Source organism: Rissa tridactyla, chromosome 4 (assembly GCF_028500815.1).
Source record: "Rissa tridactyla isolate bRisTri1 chromosome 4, bRisTri1.patW.cur.20221130, whole genome shotgun sequence".
In the NCBI taxonomy this organism is placed as follows: domain Eukaryota; kingdom Metazoa; phylum Chordata; class Aves; order Charadriiformes; family Laridae; genus Rissa; species Rissa tridactyla.
The window spans coordinates 12,282,598-12,309,977 of NC_071469.1; the positions used below are offsets into that span (position 1 = coordinate 12,282,598).

Sequence of the window (27,380 nt, forward strand, 5' to 3'; positions counted from 1 at the left end):
CTTTCCGCAGTTTAATATGCTGACATTGGCAGACTATTCTTGTCTTAGCCCCTAACTTTCTCATCTTGGAATTGCCCACACCAAAGATACTCATCGTAAAGTATGTACCCTGGGAATAACTGTTCTTCAGAAAAAAGGAACTTTAGGTAGGTTTACCTGGAGCCAGTTTTTGACCGAAGGAAAGCACTTAACCAATGCAAATTCTCTTAGTGATCAATGGCATACAATTATTCTGTGGGCTCCCACATGTGAAGCTGTCTAGGTTTCATACTAAAGTAAAGGGCTTGGTGTTCACAATTTATTTTTTTAGACTGAGCATTTACTATGGTACTCACACACACACAAAGTCTCATCTATTTAAAATAAATAAATTAATTAAACATTATTTTTTCTCTCACTAACTCTGCCTGCTTTTAACTGAAGTGTTTGTGAAACTCCTGTGTCAAAAAAGAAAAAACATCAGGGCAAAGTTAGAGAAACATAAGGAAAATAGGTTTAGTTACTGAAACCCAGAATCATACAAGTCAGGAAAAAAAGAGCCTTTGGGTCATATAGCTTATATCCCTAGACAACAGGATGGTTGCTGCATGGTCTCTAATATCCTTTCATTGATTTATATTTTTTTTAATACTCCAGAGACACAGCATCTCATCAAACCACCCATCATAAATTCCTCTTGTCCACTTAATTTACTGCAGAGCTGGAAACCATTTCTTAGTGTCTGTTATCTTTAAAATAATTTATTTAAAGTTCCTTTATTTTCCAATTGCTAAGTATATTTTGACTTCCATGCTACAGTAGAAGCTGCACCAAATAGCTTCCACGTTTCTCACATGAGAGTACTTGTGATCTGGAGTTCATGAACTGTACTGCAGTTTGATAAAATAAATGGCACTTTGGCACATTCTTTTCAGAAGGACGAGCAATCACAGACTTACTTATTCAAGCACATTACTGAACAAGTTACTTATTTAATTTTACGTAACCATTTTCAAAATATTTGTTTAGAGTTTTCCCTGTCATCCTCATTAAAAAAAATGTTTCTCTACATAACAAATGTTGCAGACGAGCAAGATTTAAGAGTCTAAATGCAGTATCGAAAGCCAGATATTTTCAGCTGTTCTGAAAGATTTAGAAGCTGCACACTGGCAGTTTCCTTCACAAGTGATCACTGGTTCATGAACTGAAAACTACAGTTTCATGGTCACCTACAGTCAGCAATTGATCCAATATAATGATGACAACTATTACTAATAATGGTACACGAAGTGGTAAAAATAGAAAAGGTGTCATTAGCTGGTTAAAGTCACCTATTCAGGCAGTAGAACACAGCTCAAAGTTTCTACCCGTAAGCAATCATGTTTGAAATGTAGAGACTCGGTGTAACTTTTAGATTTCTACATGTTAAATTATTGTTGCATAAAGACAATAAATCAGGTTTTACAATCCACCACAATTTAAAATCAACTGTTAGTAATAAAAAAAAAACCACAGAATTTGGTAATATGAAGGTGGTCTAGAATAAAAAGAAAAGAAAAAGCGTAGGAAAAGCAAATACCACTGAACTATTCCAACTTAAAAACAGTCAGACTATGAGTTGGTCATATTAGACTAAGCTTTCCTAATTTATAATATAAAAATCTTTGCCTCTAGCTATTAAATAGGAGATACTATCTCCAGGCTTTTGAAAAGTTTCCTGCCATTCTAGTAGCACAGTTCTTAAACAAAGTTACAAAAATCTTCCAATATTACTAGCGTCTCATGGATCCAGATCTCCAAAATTATACATCACAGTATAGACAGCAAATATAGACAGACTTTATTCAGAGTCTTCAGGAACAGAAAGAAAAACACACACACACACAGTTTTAACCACTTTGGTGCTTGAAAAATACATCAGTTGCCTCTACAAAAATTTGCTTAGCAAAGATTAAAGTATCAAGCTGCTTCTTAAGCCAGACGTGGGCTTTCTGTTTTGTTCCGAGATGTGCTTACAGCAGATAGCAGTGTCTGAAGCAAGTAGTTTAAATTACAACTTCGTATTTTTGCTTATGAAGGACTTCATCCTTTTGGCCACATGTTTCAAGCATTACTATAAACTTAGTACCTGAAAAACATAACACACTGCATATACGTTTGTGTCTTAGAAACAGTCTGGCAGAATTAGAAGGGAGTAAAAATAACTTTTAGCTGTGTGTTTATTGTATTTCAGCATGCAAGTCATATTGATTTCTTTAATTGCCTGTTTGCAAGAGCAACTTTCACCCAGTTTTGAAAATGTAACCTACTTTTGTTTGGAGGCTTCGTGGAATATTGCAGTTAGCATGTTTGTAGCGCCCAGTGCAGCGTTCCTTCTCTGTTGACTGACGTTAATATAATAAACATGGAACTGTTACTTTTTCTTTGCTTCCTACATTATTCAAACATCATAATTGAAACCTTACAAAACCCGGCATGCTATTAGACACAATAAATGATGACCCAAAATATTTTTCAGACGGAATCCCCTGAAGGTAAGCATTCCACATAAAGCCCCATACTCCAAATTTCAGAATTAATTACTTTTGTCATTTGTGACAGGCATTATGAATCTGAGTTAATTATTTTAGGAATGTCTGTAAACACAATAACAGCTCAATGCATCTTTTTGATAAAATTTGCCATGCATTTTTGATGCTGAAACACAGGGTCTGGCTGGGGAACTAAGCTAAATCTACCCAGAAAATTGATTATATAATATTGCCTCCACTGGTTAGTATGTTTAAAAGACCTGCTTGTAACAGACTGTCACAAGAAGAGTGACCTGTCTGACTGACAATCATAGTACAAGCAATACTGATATCTTAATAAATATATGTCCACCACTCCCAGAGGAACTCAGGAACAACACCGACCGTATTTATCAGCTTCAAGGCTGGCAAAACAGCACAGTTTCTCTTCGAGAAAGGACGCAAGTCTCCAAAACTCCTTCTGCTAGAACACGAGCACAGCAATCACTCTGAGGTACAGAAAAAAAAGATTTACTCACATCAGCATGTTTAGAAGTCCTTGCATAGTAAAAGCATATGATGGGCTAAGACTGTCCAAATAAACATTTACAATGGTTTCATAAATTTGTCATTGTCTCAAACCTGCCATCAGCACATAATATTTTGTCTTGGAGAAACATTTCAGGATTTGACTCCTTAGAGCAAGCAGAGGTTTTTTTTTTTAAAAAAAAAAATGAGTAACTTAAATGCAGTTACTAGAAATTATACCACAGCAAATGTTTATTTTAGTATTTTAGTTAGGTCCCATTTTAATTAATTTAGCAACTAACTCAACTAACTGATTTTGGCAGGTAGCCTAACACTTTCTAAGTGTTGTGACAGAACTTTATGGTAAATTATAAGCACTCTAGTCCTCAAACAAAATTTTGTGGAAACTGCTTTAACATTTACAAGCATATTAGTCAAATTAAGTTCACAATCTCTGAGACAAAACATTAGATGCCCTAGATGGATCCAAAATGGTGAAGCATCAAGGTTCACAGAGGTTCAGTGCTGACTATGTGAGATAAAGATCAGGAGTGTAAGACCCAAACTGCAAAACACCAGAAATGACAGAACAGATTCAGATTAACTTCTTTGTGGTGAGATACTCAATACACAGCCCAACTGCACAAGCCATGGTTATGTGCCATTATCCACAGAGATGTCACTGCCAGGTTTCAGAGGTCCAGAACATACAGAAAATAGCCTGAACTTTAAACTGATCATTGCCTTAAACTGTTCAGACTTAAGTGATACCAGAGAGTGCACCAGCAAACCACCAGTCCTCTTGCACAATATAAATGAGTCTCAAGGCAAATCAGTGCACTATAGTTCCAGCTTAATTTGTTTTAAGTTTCCTCTATTACGCAGTATCTTTCCCTCATTTCCTCCTTCCTTAAGTGGGAAATACACAATATTGAATAACGGCTACTAGTCAGCCTGAGAGTAAACTAAATTTATTTTGGCTTCATTAAAACAAAATCCAGAGGCCATTTCTAAGAAATTAATGGAACAGTCAGATAATTTACTTTCTCTTTTTTTCGACACTAATGTAAAATAAAACTACTCAGACCTTTTCAGGTGATGACTGAGACCTCAGTTTCTGTGACAATGTTATAGTTTCCATAACACAAATGGAACACAGTCTACTGGGTAGGAATCGGGCGACAGGGAACTCAGCATCAACATAAAAGCTCTATGGGATTTTTACATTAAATCCCAATAACATTGGCCAGTGGCATCTGGCAATCATCAAGCTTCTCCTGTCTTCTGCAAAAATGATCAGGCCGTTCCTATATATCAAAAACTTCCTCTAATTTTTTCTTTAGACAGTTCAATTCCTTAGAAGAAGGGCACATATAGAACATTTTCAAGCCTGTTTCATACTGCTCTGGAACATTTCAGTGTTTTCCTAACGCATTTTAAAATCCTCCCTATAAGAAAGGTCAGGATTTTTCCGTGGAAAATAAACAAAAAACCCACTCTGCATGCGAGATCTTTTTGAAGGGAAGATGTAATAATGTAGTTTCAGCATATCCGCAGAAACATGTCAGTCTAGAATCTATCCTGAAATTCCCACAGGGGGCTTGCATGTTGGCCATATTTGCATCACTCAATGTGTAAAGATGTTTTGATACATGTTTGGAAAAGATTTGGTCTTTTTGCTCACAACAGAGGAAATGGTACGCTGGTACAAACAGATATACACATGTAAACTTCTAAGTCCTTCACATGGCTACGAAGAACTTAAAATAAAAATGAGACTGAGCACGCAAAGATGGGAGGAAAAGATACTAACAGAGTCTGCATGCCATCACTGGGGATGAAAATCAATGCCTATTCATCGTGTTTCTTTCTCATTGCAGAAAGTATGAAAGTATTCATCTCCGGAATGTACTTGTTATGAAGTAGCAAGCATAGCAGTCTAAGAAACCGCAAAGAAGTACACTGATTCTGTAAATTATGATCCTCACTTCGTGAGCCTGAAAACACCCCAATGAAGTGTGTATCTCTCAAACCAGAAACCTTTTTGCAATGTTTTCTTCTCCAAAGCTGACCTATTAATCCCTGCTGCTCTCTGATTTGTTACTGTTTGCTTTTTCAACAAATATTTTACAAACAAGCTGAGACAGTCCATTGAGCAGGCTTCCTCATCAAGATTTTCAAGTAACAAAGATCAAACTTCTAGACTCTGAGCTTAAGCTCTCTCAACAGCAGAAGTTAATTACATTGGCTATGCCTCAGTGACAAGAAATATATACGTAAAACAGGACACAAAAAATTTATAAGATACATCTAAATATACTTCAGTGTTGGCTGTTTGCCCTAGTAGCTTCTTTCATAACCACTAAATTTGTCTTCAGAACATGAAACAACAATCCATTCATGCAAATTATAGTTCATATCATATGATCTGTCATTCCCTCCACTCGTATCCATTCCTAACAAATAACAAAGTATTATCCATGGGATAAAATTTCCAGTTGAAGTCCAGATTACTCTTCCAACGCTGTTGCTGCTGTTTCATTAGTACAGTGTAGTTTTTGTTTTACAATACTTTTGTATCAAAATTAAATCAGGACTGCTTTACTTGGCTGCAAAATATGAATGAAACACCATCATTCTTTTTACATAGTCTATTCAATGCTCAATACATGTTCATGAAATGTGGTGAGTAGAGTCTTAAACCACCATTATTAAACGCAGCAATCAGATTTTAAGAAGGTTCTGAATAGGGTGAATTTAGGTTGTCTTTTATGTATATTAAATATAAATAATAATACTTCAATTACAGGTCAAGCAAACATCCCCGCTGAATAACTAAATATTGCTGCAGATCAAAATATTTGCTTATCTCTAGGACCTATTGGGACCATTGCGTGAAAAGCCTTAAAATTCCACACTCTTATAGGCCTGCCATGGATACTAATAATTTTGAATGTCGATGATTGTTACAGATATGGTTGTTCAAGCCTCCGTAGTCTCACCATGTCTTAAGGCTACCTATATCCCCAAAATCGTTATGTGAAGAGCACCACAGAACAAACCATAAAGTGGTTCAGGAATCCTGAGGAAGGGGAGGGAGAGGGGGAATGTTTGAGGTTTTGGGGATTTGTGAGGGCTTTTTTGTGTTTAGTCTGACAGCCAAATTAGCCTGAGTCAATTCCCATATCTGTAGTATACCACAGTGTATTGCAATATATTTCCTCCTATAGTCTTGCCAGCTTCTCACCTTTCTGATCATTGGTTTTTAGTTTCCAGACAAAACGGGGGGGGGATGGAAAGAGCTTAAAGGATTATTATTTTTTTTTGGTCAGTCTGTCATTAGGCTTTAATTGACTTTTATTGCTCACTACATCACTTGAAAATCCATTTAAAATGTCTATTAGTCTTCACACCACTTCAAAAACCCTTCAAATTTCTAATTAATAATTAGCTTTGCATCTCTAGGCCAGTACCATCCCCTTTGCTACCCCTATACTCCAATTCCAATTTTGCAAATGATACTGATCAAAGACGGAACCATCTCTACCAACTTTATAAAATGAGCATAGAAGGGCTTTAAAAAAATTACTTTCTTCTAATGTATTTCTTCAAATTATTTCCTTTGCCTCTCCTATTCCACTGATTCTTGCATCGTCATACAGCTAATTTTATACTAATGAACGTGCCCTGTAAGATCAGCTGCTGCCCTTACGCTGCTGTTTTTTCCAGCCTCTAATGGTGTACTCGCAATAGGTTTTGTGCAGTGGATTTCTTTTCTCCACCTTTGTTTAGGGAGCTGCAAATACTTTAGTATGAGAATTGTTTCAGCGCCTAAACTATTTTTGGAATATATGACACATTGAAGTAAGGCAAAGCCTGAACCTCATTAGGAGAATTAATCAAAGGAGGAGAGAATGACTTTTCAGGAATGATGAAAAGCTTTTCTCATTTAAGAGCATAGATCATGCATCATTAAGGCATCTGTTCAGGTATAGAGCAGTACATATACAAAAGGCTTCACTGGCGAGATCACGTTAACGACATTGTCAGTATGGAGGCGGGAGGAAATTTACTAAAGCACAGGGGTTGAGAGAGAAACACGATTCAGACAATTAACAATTAAGGAAGGCCAGCCTCAGAAGCTAGCTTTTACAACATAAGATCCTAGTATTTTCTCTGAACACTTTGCTTGCCATATTATACTAGCATCGCTTGACCTCACTAGCACAGCGCAATGGATTCACCACGCTAGCTCCCCTTCAGCAGACATGTTGTTTCAAATGGTAATTTAGTTTTCCGGAATTAAAGACAAGCTTTTCAGGAAACAGTACATACAAGTCTACAGATCTATTTTGAAAGCTGAGAGTTTCTAATAAATCAATATGATCTTCTTACAAACGGTTAAATTTTATTTCCATCCACGACAAGTTCAGCCGTTAGAAACAAGCGTTATTTGTTAGAGAAAACAGCCTTCTCAACAAATTTTTTTTTGGTCATATATGAGATTTCCTTTTCTAAGTAGATAAAAGCTTTTGGAATAAATGACCAGTGGGGAAACTCTGGCTTTTGAAGAGTATTGAGGATTTAAAGAAAAAATAATCTGTAATTTGCATTTACAAAAACAAATGACAAGTAGATTATTTTTGTGCTACTGTCAATGATGGGATTACAGTTTCTTTTATTAGATAACAAAGTGCAGAGGTACCAAAGATTATAGCCCATAAATAAAACTCAAGCTTTGTCTTTGGAGAACAAGGGCTATTACCAGATCATTGAAAAATGCTTTTGTCACTAACTAAAAAAAGCTTTTTATTCACCTATCGGCATACACAAAAGGCTAACCTGATCTCAAATCTCACGGTAAAGGAATGACTACCTACCCTTAGTATTCAAACAAGCAAAGTCACACAACAGCTGCAATGTTGCATAAGGACTGGTAGCAATTCAAAGACTTTGTGAGTACTAAAGCAATATTTCAAAGTGGTACTAAGAAGCTGTGCCATGAGTTCTCCTTAGAATGAAACAGGAAAAGCACTCCAACTTTCAAAATCCACTCTTATTTCAATGGGAAGTAACACACATTTTCAACTTTTTTCAGTGCTCTATCTTGTGACCCACAAAAGTGCAGATTAGGGAAATATAGTATGTTTAACTGCTGTAGGGCATACGTGGCATTCGTTAATAACAATCTCTGGCGTACCATTTAGAAAGAATCCCCATACTCTAGATTACGAATCAAACCCGTCTCTACCCGTGGTATCAGACCAAACTTTATTGAAGCTGGACAGTTTACTCATCCTTCATTTAAATAGCTGTCAAAAGCAACATAGAAGCATGTCACTACCCCAAAATGTAAAACCACTCAGGTATTTGGATGGTATTCAAGTGACTTTCCTGCTGTTCCTGAGTGCAAGAAAGACATTTTGATTTCAGCTAATAGCATAAGTGTCAGAGGTAAGAATCTATCTGGCTTAATTCCTCCTGCTTCAATTGCATTTTGGCTGCGCAAGTTAAAGTATCAGGAACTAGTACATAATTCAAATGAAATCAATCGAGCAAGAACTAACCCTTTCTGGAAAACTGAGCCAGGTCACTCTTGGCTAGTCATGCAGGCTATTTGCACCTGAAATCACCATGTTGAAAAACTTACTCTGAACAAGCCAGTGGAAAGATGTACGCATAAACTGTACAGGATTTGGGCTAGCTTTCACTTTTCAAACTTACTACATTAATATTCACACAATGTTATTCTTAGTGTCAGAAAATCACGTATTAAGCTTGTTGGCAGAACTCACGATTTTGCAATGCCAGCAGTAACACTGTACCTGTGTAACATGCTATTCTAAGCTCAGCTCATCAATAATACCATCATTAAGAAGCACAACGGACTTTATAGTCCTTAGATAAAAAGATACGAAAGAGAATGCCATGCTTCCAGCAGACAATTCAGTGAGTGTTTTGGGCCAGCAAGCTCCTGGTCTCTCCAGTTACCCTCTGAAGACTAGATGCTACTGTACTGACGAGAAAGCTACTGTTTATCACAGGAAATCTATAGGTCTAGTTGGAGAGGAAGTTTTGGAAGGATTTGCATTTTTGCTTCCACTTTGAACAAGTTAAAAAGGATAAAACAACTGTAAGCAGCTGAAAAGTGACAGGTAGCTTGCAAGGTATCACCATGCAGAGATCAGAAGAACACCAAATGCAGCTAGGCGTCTGGGTGACTTGTAAGTGTCAAAGGGTGCTTTGAAAGAGGGCACTTCTGCTCAAGACTTAATTCTTGGCTCCACATAAAATTTCTTTTGGCTCCACATAAAACGGAGTGCTGGAAGTCTGGCTTTGCGTGCAAACCTAGTTTCCCAGAAAATCAGAAATTAAGAGCTGGAACTTAAGTTTTAAGTGAGTTAGAGTAGTTCACACAGCAAATTAAGGCATTTTTGAAGTTGAAGAGAAGGCTGAACTACCTGTTTGGGCACAGTCTAAACCTAACAGCTTTACAGGACCACCACTACTGATATAGCTATTATGACTAAAAGACCACTAGTGACTACTAAAGACCACTTTGGAAGTTTATTTCCCAGAATTTTGCAGAAACCATGAATTAAGCAAAATTAGAGACCACGTGGTGGCAAATAATTATCAATTGTTAGATGGAAGTTATCAACTTTAGGTTTTTTCAGATTTGCCCCTTAAATATTAAACATCAACTGCTCAAAAAAAAGTAACTTTTTTTTTTTCCTGTTCCTACTGGCTATATCCAACTGCATGTTAGTTTTGACAACTTGCAGATGGTACTCAAAACCACCATTTTTCTCCTTTGCTAAAAATCACTCTGTGCTAATGGCCAGCACTGGAATCTCAGTGCAAAAGGAAAAACATCCCTGTATGTTTACATTTTAGAGATGGAATAAAAAAAGCAGTGCTGTGAAGTCACAGCTAGACTGAGTGGTGCCAGATACAATAAAAGAAAAGCTCACTAAATGCTTTCCCCGTATTTTCATTTAATTTTTTCCTAGTTGAGGTGCAGGTTTGTTATTTTCTTTTTACCAGTCATTCCTCCATTAAAAAGTGACATTTTTAAACTGAGAGAGATCTTTTCATGTTACATTTACCTCCATAGCTCTTCTCCCCCTGTTTAGTCTTCTTTAAAAAGAAGAAAAACAAAACAAAAACCAACCAACTCTGTTTTGAGCCTCAATTTGAACTCTCATAGCACCTTTTCTACCTTTGTCTCATAGCAAAAGTAGTATTTCAATAGTTTGTTTTATGCTGAAGCTGCTTTCCTTTATTTTAGTGATTCTGTTGCTCAAGTTTAGACAGATTTGTCCTTGTACTTCTTTCAGCATGACATATTGTCATGACTTTATTTGACGGTTTCAATTAATAGAAGTGTTTCTATACTTTAACCATTTAAAATCCTGTGGCATTTTAAAATCAGCACGTCAGGTCTCTGCAGACATTTTTTTTCCTTAGCCACTATCTCCGTATCTTAAATTGCACTCAAATTTGGAAAGATTTCAAATGACCAATAAGCTTTGCCTACCTAAGTCCCTACCCTCTTCTTTTATTAAGACATGTCATGCTCAAGAGAAAGGTTTTGATATTGAATAATAATAGGAAAGACAGTCTTAAAAAAAAATGTGTGTACATGGCTAAACTTCAATACTGCAAGTTCTCAAGCTAGAGAACATAAAATATTATTTTGTTCCTGCAATTGTGTAGAGGTATGAAAAAAAAATGTTTCACTCAGAAGAAATATTTCACTAAGGTTGGTTTCAATCCAGTAGAGAAATAGTGAAATTGTAATTATATTTGACTGAATTAAGAAGCGTAATACAGCTGACCACAGAATCACAGAATGACTGAGGTTGGAAGGGACCTCTGGAGGTGACCTGTACCCTCGCAGTAAAAAAAACCCCATGTTTTTCCTCATGTTCTGACAGAGGCTCCTGTGTTTCAGGTTGTGCCCAACACCTCTTGTGCTGTCGCTGGGTACAATGAGAAGAGTCTATCCACACGTCAGCTATGCATATTTTAAAATGTGTGAAAATTATTAAGTTCTTTACAGAAATTGAGCAGTATTGGAGCCAGTGCTTCAGCCTATGGATTATTTATGACATCTTCAACATATTTGAAAACATGCTCCTCCGTGTCACTTTCAACTGAAGATAGGCTACAATATTTTAATTTTGAAAACAAAGGTAAAGAAGATGAAATTTCCAGGATCATTTACATCTTCTTTACAAAGGTCCACAATATTTCTACAGACTCTGTAGTGTTCTTTAAATATACTCTGTGTTCCTGAAACTCAGAAATCTAAAGGTACTAATCACCAAAGTCATTAGACAAAGTAGCCCACCAATGCCCAGGTGGGCATTGAGATGAACCCTCAGGCTCATCTGTTGGATCCAGCTTCAAAGTAGGATTTGAACACATTTTTTCCCAAAAAAAAGGTTGAGTCCCCATCAACTACACCCAGAAGTCTACGAAACACTGGATTAATATATATACGTCCATTTATCTAATTGTTTACAATTATTTGTATACTATTAACTTGGCAGATCTTGAGTAAATTAGTGCTAAAGCACTGATCTTATACCTTTATAGCTGAGAGTTGAATTTCTCATGACCTGTTCAGAGAAACACAAAGCATGGCCAGAGCAGTGGCAAGCACACAGGGGAGCAATGTTCCATTGCCAAACCATCACATTGCAATATGAACTTTTGAAACAATAAACAAAAAATGTCACTAGAAAAGCTTATTTGTCAGCTCTTTAATACCCACCTGGTGCGAGTTTGCCATGGTTTCAAGCCATTTCTGAAAAACTATCAGGATCAATACTGGCGTTGGTTGCTCTGTTACTTATTTGTGTTTTCAGTTTAAGTAGTAAAGAAAGATCAGTGTTCTCCCAGCTCATATTTCCACTGATTTCTTTCAATGTGTGACCTCTATCCTTCCACTAGCAGGACACAGACAGTATCAGAAATGTTCAAAATCAGGTACTTGAACTATTTCCTTTCTCTGCTCCCTCAAGCACTGTGCTCTCCAAATTGAATCACTTAAAATTATAATTTTAACCTTGTTGATTAAGTCAAACAGTTCGAATCATCTCAACATTAGTCATACGATGAAGAAGTCATTGAGAAGATGGAACCAAGCTCTTCAAAGGGATGCATAGTGGGCGTAGAAGTCAGCAGGCATAATCTGAAGCAAGAGAGACTCTGACTGGACATATGAAAATGAAAAACTCCCCCCCCCAATGAGAGCAGTGAAGCACTGGAACAGGTTGCCTAAGGTACAGTCTCCATCCTTGGAGACTGTATAAAACCTGACTGGATAAAAACTTGAACAACCTGGTTGTCTGAGTAGCAGCATGTTGGACTGGAGACCTCCTGATGTCCATTCAAACTGGAAATACTCTATGATCCTGTGTGATCTACTGCACACTGTTTCACCCATTTGCAAGATGCATCATGTTTGCTGAGTGTGATGCTATATTCAAGCTTAGCCTCCACTTAAGGTTTTCAAGTCAAGCAGGTGGGTGTTGTTGGGGGATGAGGGTGATTTTTTGTTTGGTCAGGGGGAGGGGAGGTGTTTGTTGTAATACAGCTGTAATAAGCAGTAATACAAAGGACTGTATTTTTAAAGTATTCCAATACCTAAAATACAAATAAGAGTCTTGTGAGAGTCTCCTAAATACCCAGAACACTAGCTCACCAAAATCAAATCTGGACATGAGTGACTTAATAGGTTCACACATGCTGTTTGTGCTGGAAAAGAGTTAGGGAGAAGTTGAAACTTAGACTAACTACTTGATGAACCAAATCCAGAGCAGCCTTAGCTAGCATTGTTCACCACAGTGGCATAACAGAGCAAAAATGGGACACACAGCTGTGTCACTTGTATCTGTATTTATAGCTTTCCAGTATTCTCCTTAGCAATTAGCAACCACTATTCTGATTTCCAGATAATATGACTTGTCAGAAAGCAATAGGTGCCTCCATTATTTTTTTTTTTTGTTCCTATGGCATCTGGCATATAGTCCCATCAGCTGCAAAATCATCATGCAGAGTATTTTACTTGACGGATGAGCCCTTCACATGGCAAAGGTGGAATTACAGAGTTTCGTGTATCCCTTTATCCAGGAATTTATTTATTACAGAGTTTCATGTATCCTTTATCCAGGGCCCAGTTTGCTCTTCATTATCATGAGTCTTGATGTGAAAACTTAAAATTTCTTACATAAAAAGTAGTTAGGAGTAAGAAAAATTTACCCTAGAACTTCAGAATGTATTACAAATGCTCCATTGTCCACCAAAGCTTTTCTCCAATTAAGGAAGAGGAAAATATTTATATACATATTGAAAAACAGATATAAATAATTTTAAAAATGCTTAGGTAGCTAAAACAAAAAGTAACATAGAAATGGTTCTAGGAAGGACACTACAAAGCCTTACCATTACACTATAGTAAAAGTTATATAGCATCTAACACAGAATAGCTATAGATTAATCAAATGGCTTCCACTTCAGTCTACAACTTCGCACTTTAGATACTATGAATTACAAATCAAAATTACAAGTCACCATTTGACTTAACAAAGTAAGAGCCACACAAAATGTCTGGGGGACTCAACCTTTCGGCTGGAAATTGAGAACTCGAGTTTCACAGTTGAGTTTAGGAATGTGTAATTACTGACATCATAACTTGACACAAAGCAACAAATGTAGCAACAAAAAAGGTGGCAGTAGCTCCGATAGATAAGCGTGCCAGTATCTTACCCAACAGATATTCCAATATACTTATTTTCACGAGTCTAAAATGCTTCTTCAAATAGTTTGGTATTACTACAGCATTTTATCTCCTCTGATCACCAACTTGCCAATTTACAATTTTACATTATATGGAAAAGATGCAAATGATTGATGATCACCACGTGAAGTCCATTTAACTATCAGAAAACAATGATACTGTTTAATCACTGTAATTTGGGTTGTGAAAGAGAATTTCTCTCATACTACTTACCTTGAATTCTAAACCAGACACTGTATACATACTACTAAGGTTTCCCACAGCATATGTAAAATTCAGAATCCACTTTTTTCAGAATTTCTAAAATTATTTCATTAAATATTTTTTTCTTGTGAACTCCCCAGGAAAAAAACTAGATAGGAACTGCATTTAATTATTTTGCGTGAGTAGATAATCTTTCAGAGATAAGAGATGGTAATGGAATTAAACGTTTCTAACTATTCTAAAGTTAACAGGTTCTAGTTACTTTCCATGATATATTTCCTCTTCAAAATAAGAGGGGAAATGTGTAATATAATAGAAATGAGATCTCAGAGATGCCCCTTTCTAATCAGAATGGATTCACTCAACTGTCCCCTCCATGCATTTACAGTCAGAATACATTTTCCTTTTTTGGTCCAAATGGTACTGGTATTGTCATGCCAGTGCAGATACCTAGTGAGAGACAGGCACCCCACTCCACCATCTACTTTTTAATACGAGTTAAAGTATTCTGTTTTCTCATTCTATCATTTCTCTGTGACTTCTTCTGTACGTAAAAGTTTTTAAATTTTAAAAATTTAAATTTAAATTTTAAATTTAAAAAAAATTTAAATTTTACCAAGTCAATGATGTCATGATGATCTAACACGACAGAATCCAATGGTGAACTTCTGCCTTGTATTTGGCTTAGTCTTCAGCAGCTTAAAGTAGTTCAAATCCACCTTCAGCATGACAAGCAGAAGACAAGGGTACCCTAATATAAATGTCATTTCATGTTGAACTTGCTTTATAAGGCTTTTACTACGACTATTCTGAATGTTACAGTAGGAAATGGTGCTCTTTCTCCCTTGGGAAGGGCCTATTGCATATTCGTACCAGCTAAGAAGATAAATGCTTTTTGGTGCATATGCTAAAGGATTTTCAATATTGCCCTTGAGTTCGTCTTTGCCTCCACTATCTCTCCTACTCCTTACATATCTATGCGTGTTGGATTTCATCACCTTATCTTTACCTTCCTCCTTTGAGGGCTCCTTCTGCTTAAGACTTATCAGCTTCTGAAAACATCAGTCAAACTGCACAAAGACAACACTGCATTAAAATTCTACACCAACAGATTAACTTGTTAGAGACCATATAAAGTGTCACTCTGAGATGGATGCTACAAAAGTCATCTGCACTTCAAACGGAGGGCAGCTGAGGCTGATTTTCCAACAACCCATTTGAAAAACATGAGGTGTCAACGTATTTGTATGTATTTGTGTGGAGCAGATAAAAAAAACTGAGTGCCAAATGTAGCACCATCAGTAGAAGAGATATCTGCATTACAAAACACTATCATCACTTGAACAACAGATATGTCTTAGCAATATCATCGCTAAAACCAATGAAAGATATGCTCCCTGCTTTTTCTCTCTCCCTACAATACACATTCTTGCACTTTGGTTTGTACGCTTGATGCGCACTCAGTTTCACTGTCCTCCGTCCACAATCAATCATTTAATTTCTTCTTCAAATGTAAGTATCTCAGAGTATCAAGAGAAAGAAAAAAAAAATCTGTTGTCAAAGGAAATTTCAAGCAGACAAGAGCTAGCTATTGTATTGCTTAATAATGCTTTTAATTGACTTATTTTAGTGTAGATGTTGCTCCTTCAGTTTCCCCTGGTTAATATCCAGGCCAAAATGCAATAGCCTGAATTCTGAATTTTTCACTTTATAATGAATTATCTTTTAGAGAGAATTAGAATTTTAGAGAGAAATTAGAATTTAATATCTTTTTAAAAAGATAAACTTTTTCTGTGGAATATATCCAGAATCTGACTGAGTACAGAGATCGGGGGGGGGGGCTAAACAATAGTATGCTTTACAGAAATCTACTCTACATTTAAAATTGTTTTGGATACGATTATCATTATGCTTATGTAGACTTCACTCTATTTATCCTCTAGTTTCTGGTTGTGGAATCTCTCATTTATACAATGGCTTTCAAGATTGTATTTGCTTTGTACAAAAGGCATCAAACATGTGCACTATGGGGCACTTGCAGTCTCTTGGAATACTGGATCTTGTGTTCAGCCTCTGCTTGGCTTTTTTAACTTGAGGCCCCCTCAGCCTCTCGCCAAGCACAGGACAGTAAGTTCACCCATCCAAAGGGCAGGCATTTCCCACACATGGTCTGCAGCTCTCAGGAGATCATGAAGAACAACTGCATTTTAGTTGTGGGACACCTTCCAGTTACGTAGTAGGGAAGGGAATAGGGAATTTGGTCGATAAGTAGCTCCATAAGATGCTATATGGCCTCTTCCAGACCCAACATTAGTTTGTACTATAAAGTCACATCTCACCACTTAATGGCCAGCCAAGTCTTAAAGAAAAAAAAAATTATTACCCTCTTCCCAATCAGCTTTCCCTTCACTTTAGATACTGTAATTTAAAACAGTTGTCCCTTTGTATTTTCTTTGTATTTTACCTATTGGTATATCCACAAATACCCATTTTTCCACTTTTCTAACATTATATGAGCTATATTAGGAAATAACTCCCTGAATTAAAAATTTATAAATTAATCTCTTGCAAGGGCAAGCCATCAGTACTTTCTTCCTTGTGCTGCATTTTAAACTCCAGTAACTAAAGCTGTGAGTATGAAAAATGCAATAATAGTTACCTAGAGGGACTAGGACTGAAATGTCCAGGCTGGTTTTAATCAATGTATTTATTAAACTTCAGCACATAGTATCATCCCCTGTTGCAGAAGGGGAGGGGGAAATTTCATTACTTTGTCAATGGTATTTACATGAGTTTTACCTCTCAAGGAAACTACAAATGCTTGCTCTCTCTGTGCTTGGAGCCTACTCAAATTCGGTGAACTATGAGGCTGTGAAATTTACTATATGTTTTTTATCACGATTAGTAGCCTAAAGAGAAAGCATGCAGTGGTTTTGGCTATTCTCACAGCATTAGTAACCATCACTTGACATAACTAACTCTGCAAGATTCAGTATGAGAGCAAAATATTACTCTATTGAACAATTATTTCTTCTCATTTTGCGTCAAGTATGTAGGCTACAGATTACATTGTTATTTTAACAGTCAAGATACTGCTTTTGTTAATGTTAAATTGAAAAAATGAAATAATAATTTTTTTAAACTTCAAGTCTTACAGAATTCAGACACAAATGAGATGGTCAAAGTTTGGACTTCTCTTTGTGAGTGACTGTTTTTAGGAAAAGAGACAGCCATGCTCATCACAAGGAAACAAGCAGCCTAGTAAAAGCTTCATTTTAAAGATCACAGGGTAAAATTAGCAGGCCAAGCAGCTTAATGATAATGTACATTTCCCCCACTTGCATCCCATGCATGTTTAATACACAGATGCAATCATTACAGTAAACTGCACAAGAGCATGACAATTATTTCTGGTTCAAAAGACAGTAAAGTGATTGTTTCTCAGACACACCTTCTGACAACGTACCAAATGCTGAGTTTCTATTATTTGGAGTTGAAATTGCCACAAAAAAATTGTCTAAGCAATATGCTACTCTGTGTGAGTATAACAAGACTTGTTCACTGATGGAACTATAACATTTGTTGGGCTGCACATATACCATATTATTGAAGATGATAGATAAAGATCCTAGACAGGGATTAGAAATTTACAGCTCAAACACAATACTGCATGCAGGACAGTAAGAAGGCTTTTTACACGTAGGAATGAACTGCTCCGTTAAGACAAAACAATCCTTTCAGTGAGGGTGGGTAGGTGGAAGAAAAAAAATCACTGCTGTTGTCTTTCACGGTCCTCCTCATGTTGACCCAAAGCCAGTTGATGTAGTTCCCTTCCCCTTCCCAATAACTAAATCACTTTGTAACCAAATCAACTTGTCACTTGCTGAGTTTATGTTATATTTTCTTCTAATTAAATACCACATATAGGTACTTTCTGCAAAAACAGTCTGGATTCAAACAGCATTTGGCACATTAATGCACAGAAAGACATTCTGATTTTTGTCACTACTAATGCTTCTTATCAGTTACATTCCTGCAACTGAGCTGTCTAACATTCTGCTTTTGTCCTATAATTTTGCATTACAGTGTCTTTTCATTTCCAGTGTCATCTAATGCTTCTATTTACACAAATATACAAAGATCTTCTCATCTCTCAAATCCATCAAGCTACCTAGTTTATGTAACCAAATAATCCCTTCACTTCTAAGGCTCCCCTGTTTTGCATTTGCTCTATTCACCTGCTATCTCTATTTATTGTGTTTTGGTTTACAGGAGGGGCAGCCATCCGACAGCCAGACCGGCGTTGCTTTCCTCATTCTCAGCACACTATATCCACTGACTGCAGTAGCCCAGAAGAACATATCTCAAATTCTTTCTGTATGGATCTTTTTACAGAACCAAGGCCAATGATTTAAAAGATTGAAGACACAAAAATTCGTGCAACCACATTGAGCCCTCTGAAGTCTGAGCTCTGCCTGGACAATCAGGACAGTGACTGAAATAAGTGATAAAACTCAAGCAGATTTCTTAATTAACCCACCCCACCCCCAAAAGCACAAACCATTTGAAAAATAGTTTAGTCAGATGAAGACATGAGTACTAGCTGACGCTTATATTTGATATAGATCACTTATCCAAGGCCCTAATGTTGTCAGAATCGTTTCTTAAGGGGGCCTACAAGAAAGCTGGTGAGGGACTTTTTAGGATGTCAGGTAATGGTAGGACTAGAGGGAATGGATTAAAACTAGAGATGGGACGATTCAGACTGGATGTTAGGAAGAAGTTCTTCACCATGAGGGTGGTGAGACACTGGAACAGGTTGCCCAGAGAGGTGGTGGAAGCCCCATCCCTTGAAGTGTTCAAGGCCAGGCTGGATGGGGCTTTGAGCAGCCTTGTCTAGTGGGAGGTGTCCCTGCCCATGGCAGGGGGGTTGGAACTAGATGATCTTTAAGGTCCCTTCCAACCCTAACAATTCTATGATTCTATGATTCACAATGAGTGGTTCATCCCTTCACAGATATTCCCCTAAAATTTCAATCAGTTGCTCAATGATCAAGTTAAATGGTATGCAATAAATATGAACTATTGGAGGTAAAATCTGTAGGTATAACTGTTCTAGAGTAACAATAGATGTACTTTTTGCCTTCAAATAATTTTAAGAAATTTTCCTAATGTTTATGTGCTCTGTAATCAAATTACGTGACTCTCAGTACTTGCTAGTACATAAATTTAATAAAATTCTGCCCCCTTCTGACATACCTACCATACAAACAGGCTACTGATTAGTCCATTATGGCCCTATATTGGCACTGTTTTTTACACATGCAGTCCAGACTGGCTCAAAACATTTGATGAGCTCCCACAGCTCAAACTGACCTCAAATACAGGGATAAATGCTTCATCTCAGGATTGGCCACCGTGTCAGTACATCATTTCATAAAATGTTACCCCAAATTTTTCCTTTTTGTATAAAGACAACTTGGACTGAGTATTTTTTTTCCTGACAGCCAAAATACCTTCAGAAGTGAGATTTTTTTGTCTCACTTCATCTTCACAAAATATTCAGTTTGAAGTAAAACCATGTTAATTTAAAAAAGAGATATAGCAACTTCAATCTTCATCTAATTCCTATGATCTTTTCCCAGTCTTGATTCTACCTATTTTCCATTTGAAATATGACAGATAACCACTATCGTTAAGAACCTATTTTAGCACAGTTGGTAAGCATCTCCAGTTTAACAGAAAAGCGTTCAGCATTTATGCAACACTTTTTCTATCAAAAGATCTCCAGTAACAATGGGAGTTTATGTTTAACCCTCGTGTGTCACTAATGTTCCCATCAACTTTAACAGTCCATATTCTATACTGAACCACGGTGACGTAAACAAGAGCCACTTTACTCAGATCAGTTTCTGAAAGCACTAATTTAGTGACAGAATTAGAGCAGGATATAGAACTCATTTCTGATATTTGATAAGTAAGCAAATAAGAGATATGGGATATTTTCAAAAGATACCACAAGTCTCCCCTAGAATATTATTGGCTGCATTTCTAAAGGCATTTCCATCACAATTGATAGCTATGCAGATTTCCATTTCTGATCACAGTCAGTCATATTGCAAATAGCACCATTATTGGCTCAGTAGAACTTAGACTGAGGAAATAAATTCATTTCACATATATTAATCAGAATTCATGACCAAGCTGTCCCAAATCCCAGACCTGGACTGGAAATAAAGATCTCTGTAGCTCGTAACAAGCCCTTGTGCCAGCCCCACATCATTCATATGAAAAACATCAGACTGTCTTCAATTTTTTATTTTGGCATTTTCTCATAAAGATTTACAATGTAACGAAGAGCCAGTATTCAAAAATATCATTATTTGGTAAAACTATTGATAAAGAATAATGGAATAGTTCCTGAAACGCCCCTGCTAGGCCAGTGGTAGATTTAACATAAATCTCAATAAAATCTACTTTCATCTAAAATACCATACATAAATTTCAGTGCATTCAGTAATTTTAAAGCAATATTCAAGCCCTCTGTCCCTCATGATAAACTGCACTGTTTCTATTTGCTGACCAAAACCTTTCCAAAAGAGGTCTTTAATTAGCTGCTGAACAAGAAAGCAGTGTTGGATAAGCATGTTAATATTTGGTCAGCTCAAGGTTTGTCCAAATATTCCTGCTAGGAAGAAATTTCTTCCTGGAAGGTCACTGAAAACTGTCCCAAAAGAGAACATCAAATAAAATATAACAGAAAATTCTACATTAAGCTATGGGTATACAAAATTAACCCCCACTCCTTCCATTCTATATATAAACAGAAGGATTTTATGCAGTGTCTTCTTTAATGAAACATACTAAAGAAACTTCATTAATTTCTTCAATTTTAACTTATTTCATTTAATTTTAATTTTTTTAGTTACTTTCTTTACTGAAACAAATTAGTGAGTCTTCTATCTATTCATTATCACAGCATGGGTTCATAAAGAAACAGGACAGAATTCAGAAAGATTTATTACAATGTCAGGCCTTCAAAACATAGCATCAAAGACAATATCCCATAGACATATCTAATTCTAATACTATTACGTTCAGAGGGTTTTGCCTAGCTCATCTTTTACTTGAATAATGTCTGACACTATGGTCCTCATACAAAGAAAAGAACAGTTAAGCTAAGGGAAAAAAATCTTGAATAAGTCCACGTTCCTGGAAAAATATCTGGATCTGCTAACTCAAAGAATATCAAGAATTTACAATGTCAGTGTCCCAGAAGATTAAATTCATCTTTTGAAGTCATTTAATCATATTTACAGATATGCAGAGGAACTTTCATAATATAATAAGGAGGATGAAAAATTTTTTTTAATTTAGAAAATAATATGTTCCAAACCTCTACGACCCAAGGCAAAGATACAAAACTAAAGTGACTCTGATTTCATGAAGAATGGTATATAACACATAATTTAGCATACAAAAGCTATTACAACTTGTTTCAAGACTTTATATTAACTAACAAGTTCTCCCTCTTGCATGTTTTAACTTTAGCAATTAAGAAAATAGCTATTTGATTCAAAAAATACATGGCATCTTCAGCTCCCAAAGGAACTGGGCTTTCTATTAGTCCAGAAACATACTGTGCTGGGGTGTTTGCTATACCAGTTCTATCAACCTTGAGGGCATCTGTTGTTCCATATCAGTGGGAGGAGCCAATAAAAAAAAAAAAATAAATAGGGCAATGCGAGGCAACCCATTCATTGTAAAGCTTCCAATATATACCACCACAAAATCACAGCGCATTCACAAAAAACTGCTCTATTTTGGATGTTTGGGAAGCAGACAAAAATTGAAAAAAGTTGATTTCATGGAATCTTTGAGAAGCTTCATTGAGCCACAACTAGCAAAATGAACAACAAAAATTCTGGATAGAAACTATGAAAATAAACCTGAAGTGAAAGCTGGGAGCATAAGAGGACTTCCAGCTTGATCAGGTGCCAAATATATGCTTACTTTTAATTCTACTGCCCATCTGCATGTGCGTTTATGTGAAGTGCTATTCATTTACTGATTGCGTTCTTGGTTTAGATTAAGTTAATTTTATTGATGCTGAATTCAGCCAGCTAACCTTTACTATTTATTTTTAATAGGTTTGATGCAATACATTTTTATTGCTGAGATAAGTATTGATTAAAGGCTCTGCCTCCACTTTTTTTGATTGCCTCGTGTAATTAGGAAGTCTAATAAGAGTATGAAGTACAAATAACATTTTACATTTGCCTGTAGACCTGTGAATGACCTTTACAAACCGAATATACTTCAAAATACACCCATAAGTGAGGTAAAGGACAGCAAACACACAGGAAGCCAGTAGACATCTCAAGGCGTAAAAAAAGGAAGATTCTGTAAAGTTCCATAAAGTAGCATGGTGTCTCCAAGGGCTGGGCAGAATCAAAAGGATTCCCATGAATCAAGTCTAACCTGCCCTGCCTAGTGGAGCAAGCTAAGTTTACGCCATTTAAGAGGATATTTTAAAGTGTGATTTGAAGCTTTTTAAGCAATACAGCAATTCCAAAAACTCCAATCCAACCCAAAGCCATAAGATGCGTGTGGGTAGTCACAAAGCCACACTAAAGTAGCCAAGGGTTTATGTAAGTGCAGAAACACAACCACAGAAAGACACGAGCAAAGTCAGGGCCCAGGGCTTTCAAACAGGCAGAGAAGATTGGCCATAACTGACCAAACCGTTTATTCATGTGAGCCAACACCCTGTCGGCAGCTTGTTGACTCAGCTGCGAATATAAAGAGGAGGAACATCTGATTGATTTTTTTTTTTTTCCACATCTTCTGAAAACTAACGATCAGAGTTGTCACAGATACAATCTTGTTTGCTAGATAATCTCCCAAGTGATGTTATAACAATGTTTAATGTCATTTGGCTTTTACGGAATGGGTGATTAGACTAATTACAAGTGCAAAGAAGAGATATATATTCTGTGAATGGATGCAGAATGTGTTTTCAGATAAAGCATTTTTATTTTAAAAAATTTCTTAATTCATTTCATATAGTCTGAGAAATCAGGTTTGGAAAGCACCAAGCAGGCCCATTTTCCTTCTCTCGCCTAGGGCAGGATGCATTACTCATTTACTGTACCATACTATGTTTTCTAGCCCTGTCTCATTTTAAACACAACTTCAAAGATATGATGCATCCCACACTTCCCTTGGGAAACTGCTCCAAAATAGTACAGAGGTTTATTTCTGACATTTAATATAATCTCTCCTCCTCAGCTTCCTCCCATTACACTCACTCTGTCACCTTCTAACAGAGTTTGAAAATTAAGCAGACATGGATTTTCTGAAATCTTGTTTAAGTTTTGGACACTGTCTTCCATATTCTGAGAAAAATATGTTGCACCACCTCAGGCCTATCCTGACTTAACTTGTAAAATGCCAGCCCCAAAGCCACGCAGACAGACTTACAGCCACTTTCCTCTCTCAAGGAACTTCAGTGAAAAAGGAAATTAACAGCTTTCTTCTACAGCCATGGCTGGAAAAAGCCATAGAAATATGAATGCAGTCAAGACATTTTTCCATAGTCCTTCATCAATCCCAAGCAAATTCACCTACTAGAGACCTCTGCTGATCCATAACAGCGGAGGAAAAGTTAGTGTCTATTTCTCACATCAAAATGTAGTATCCTACTGTATGAGTAAAGTTGCTTTTCCAAAGAAAAACTGATCTATTGTGTATTCTATGACACAGATTCATTTGACAACGGTATCCAATCATAATAAGAAAATAATTATTTCGATGAAACAGAGGTGAAACAGGTTATGAGGAGATCTTCTGAATGCCAATATCTGAGGTTTCCAGCTCCCTGATGGCACAGTTGCTGCATATTGTACTGCTTTTTACATCTGATGACAAGAAAATGGTATTGCTCTCTCCAGATTGCAAATAAAAGTGAAATCGTGAGATAAAAGAAGAGTTACAATGATCTTTGATGTGGTGGATTTGTAAGAACTTATTCCACCATATAGCTTATCCAAAATGCCATCTTTAAAGCAGCACACAGGCTCAAGGATACCCTTCTCCACTGTGCAAATGCTTATGGAAAACAGAACCTAATAGCTCTTTAATATGTAACTGTTCTATAAACTCCTGACGGGACACAGAGAGAACCTACATGCTTCTGCTCTGTTTGAAAACTGCATACCTTAAAGGGGATTTGAAGGCACTTCAGTGCGCCAAGAGTTGCACAAAAAACTACAGTAAAATGCAGCATTTATATACAAAAACTACAAAACTATCAGATAAATTAACAACAGTTATTAAGGGCTAAACAGCCTGCATATGACCTGGTCCAAAATAAAAAAAAAAAAAAAAATCATTCTATTGTTGCCCATGGAGCAACTAGGAAGGAGATCATAGAATCATAGGGTTGGAAGGGACCTCTGGAGATCGCCTAGTCCAACCCCCCTGCCAGAGCAGGGTCACCCAGAGCAGGTTACACAGGAACGCGTCCAGGCGGGTTTGGAATGTCTCCAGAGGTGGAGACTCCACCACCTCTCTGGGCAGCCTGTTCCAGTGCTCTGCCACCCTCAGAGTGAAGAAGTTCCTCCTCATGTTTAGGTGGAACTTCCTATGCTGAAGTTTGTGCCCATTACCTCTTGGCCTGTCCCCGGGCACCACTGAAAAGAGCCTGGCCCCATCCTCCTGACACCCACCCTTTAAGTATTTATACGTGTTGATAAGATCCCCCCTCAGCCGTCTTGTTTCCAGACGACTGGAAAAAAGTCCAGATCTGAGATTATCTTCATCCTCCTCAGGGAAAGATCAGTCTATCACACTTCTTCACCCTGTGCGTGGTGTCTGACCTGCTGTTGGAACTACAGTGTGAAGCCCGCAGGCAGCCTGGTCTCATCAAGGTTCTGCCCACTCGCTGCCCTCTCCATTCCTTTCCTGACTTGAGGAGGCATCAGAGACAGCAGGATAGATAAAAGTGCAAATAATTCAAACCAAAAATGATTGGTTTATTTCAAAGTAGTGTATATGTGATGCACAATTTCCTATCTGCCTCAACAGGCTTTTGTAGCTCTGCTATAGCTTGTCACTGTTAACATTCCAGACTTCTGCATAGGGGTGTATTTCTGCTGCTACCTTGAAACTAACTGTAAACAAACTCATATTAAAACACACAATGTAACTCACCTACATTCTCTTTTGGGAAAAATTCTTACCAGCTGCATGTATCATTAAATTAACTACATCCCTACAAATGCATTTTCTCCACAAAAAGTCTTTGATTTAAAAAACAAAACAAAAAACCTCAAACTACCACGTCTTTTAGCGGGAGAGCGCTTAATGTCTCATTATTCAATTAATAGTCCTGAATAAACACGGCAAATATATGAATGTCTGTGGTACATATCTAGCCATTTTTTCATTATGTCTCTTTTTTTTCTGCTCCTCCTCCCCTTCAGCTTGGTCAGCTTTTCCTTTTAGCCATTTTCCATATTGTTTTCACTGTAATGATTACGAGTAGCGAGTAAATGAACAGACAATGAAACCTGAAGCAAGATGCAATAGTAATGCCTGTGATACAATTAAGGTGAAGCTTGGCAGCTAATGGGGGAAAATTTTATGGAGTAGGGGACCTATGGGCATTACATTCAGTGAAACCAAGCCCACCAGGGCAGGAGGAGGACCAAAAAGAGGAGGAAGGTACGACCTCCAGTTTTGCCTATTGCTTTCTCATTATCTTCCTCAGTAACACAGGACCATAGTCCTTACCTTACAACCAAAATCTCCGCATGCTTACAGGGAGCGCTGGTGGCACTCTTAGTGCCGGTAACACGTTACCGAAGGCAAGGAAGGGCTCTTACTTTTTCAAAAAAGGACAACAAGCCAAGAACATTCAACATAGACTTAAACTTTCAAACTGATCATTCAATTTCCAAATGAGAAGCAGGCAGGCATGTTAAACCAAGCACAACATGACTTGTAGTCTCTAATTAGACTATAAAGCATGGTTTTACCTACTGTAAGCAAAGATATTATCAGTAGCATTCAGTTACATCAATCCTTTTAAAAGTCAACATGAAACAAATTCTTTAAGGTATAATGCGAATGAGAACATTACAGGAATAAAATCATTCACTTCTGAGTTTACAAAAGCTGTCTACATAAGGATTCTGAAAATACAGATGCACCCTGTCTCTTACCAAGTCTCTTGATTTCAAGAATTTCAAACATAAATTTAATTTACGTCACTACTTCATTCATTCTGAAAGAATATCAGATATATCCTCGCAATAACAGAGCATCTAACATCAATTCCAAATCAAGTATTTTCTGAATGTATTTTTAGTTGCGATCCTGTTATACCTACAATGGTCTAGCAGAAAGCAAAATGTACATTTAGGAGTTGCAAATGCTAAATCTAAAAGAGTGCAGGTTACTAAAACCTTGATAACTTCACTTTTTTCAACATTCATGCCACTAAAGTTTTTCTACTAATGCAGTAGAATTACATACAGATACACTGAAGTGCTTAGCATAGGTACAATCAACTGACTTTGCAATAGAGTTGCAATTATTTTCTTTTAGTTCTTTTTGTATGAATCTGAAAGATTATGCTTTAGTTGCCCTCAAACTGGATATAGCTGGAAGAATAACGTCCTATAGTCCAATACCTTTTTTACTTACACCGTATTTGATGCTCTCTGCACCTTGCAGGGGGCATTTGTGCTACCACGGCTTCGCTATTTTCTCACTTTCTATGGCCATTCTTTTATTCCCATTATCATTCCGTTCAGTGTCCCCTTTTCATTCTCTTCTGTGTCTCCTGCTGCTTCTATGAGTCTGCACAGAAGTACTGACTTGATGACCGCTCTCACTGCATGGCAAGTTGGGTTTCTTTCTTTAATTCTCTGCAATCCAATCTCCAAGTACCCAGTTTACCCCACGGTTACTATTTGATTAAGTCCAGGAATTCTATTCTGTATTTCCACGTTCTGCTTGGTATCTAGTTCCGGCAGTCAGACATGCTTTTAATCTACGTGCTCTTTGCACTTTGGGACTCTGCTCCTCTAGTTTCCTCCAATACTTTCTTACTTTTTCATGATTTCTTCCTGCAATTAATGCCATATACATATATATTTTTATATATATATCTATATATACACACACACGCATATATATATATATGACCATTCTGGTTTCTGCTTCTACGCTCTCCACTGAAGAGCGAATGCCACACTAGATGAGCTACAACCCATCTATTTTAACAGTGCTACCTGGCTCCACTACTACTGATCTCTGCTGCTGACTACTTTCAGATCAAC

At 37.0% G+C, this 27,380-nt stretch overlaps 1 long non-coding RNA gene across 6 annotated transcripts in view; it reads right to left on the minus strand.

The window, feature by feature from the left end:
* The window catches only part of LOC128909149 (uncharacterized), a 101,008-nt gene that overhangs the window by 264 nt on the left and 73,364 nt on the right, over positions 1 to 27,380 (minus strand). For 4 of the 6 annotated variants that reach the window (XR_008466257.1, XR_008466255.1, XR_008466260.1 and 1 more), the window contains 2 exons: positions 2,886 to 2,998; positions 2,289 to 2,363 (listed from right to left, as the gene is read on the minus strand). The exons of 1 other annotated variant lie outside the window; for it this stretch is intronic. This is a non-coding gene — a long non-coding RNA (uncharacterized LOC128909149). The remainder of the gene's footprint in view (positions 1 to 2,288; positions 2,364 to 2,885; positions 2,999 to 27,380) is intronic. One more of the 6 variants, XR_008466256.1, reaches the window with a different exon arrangement.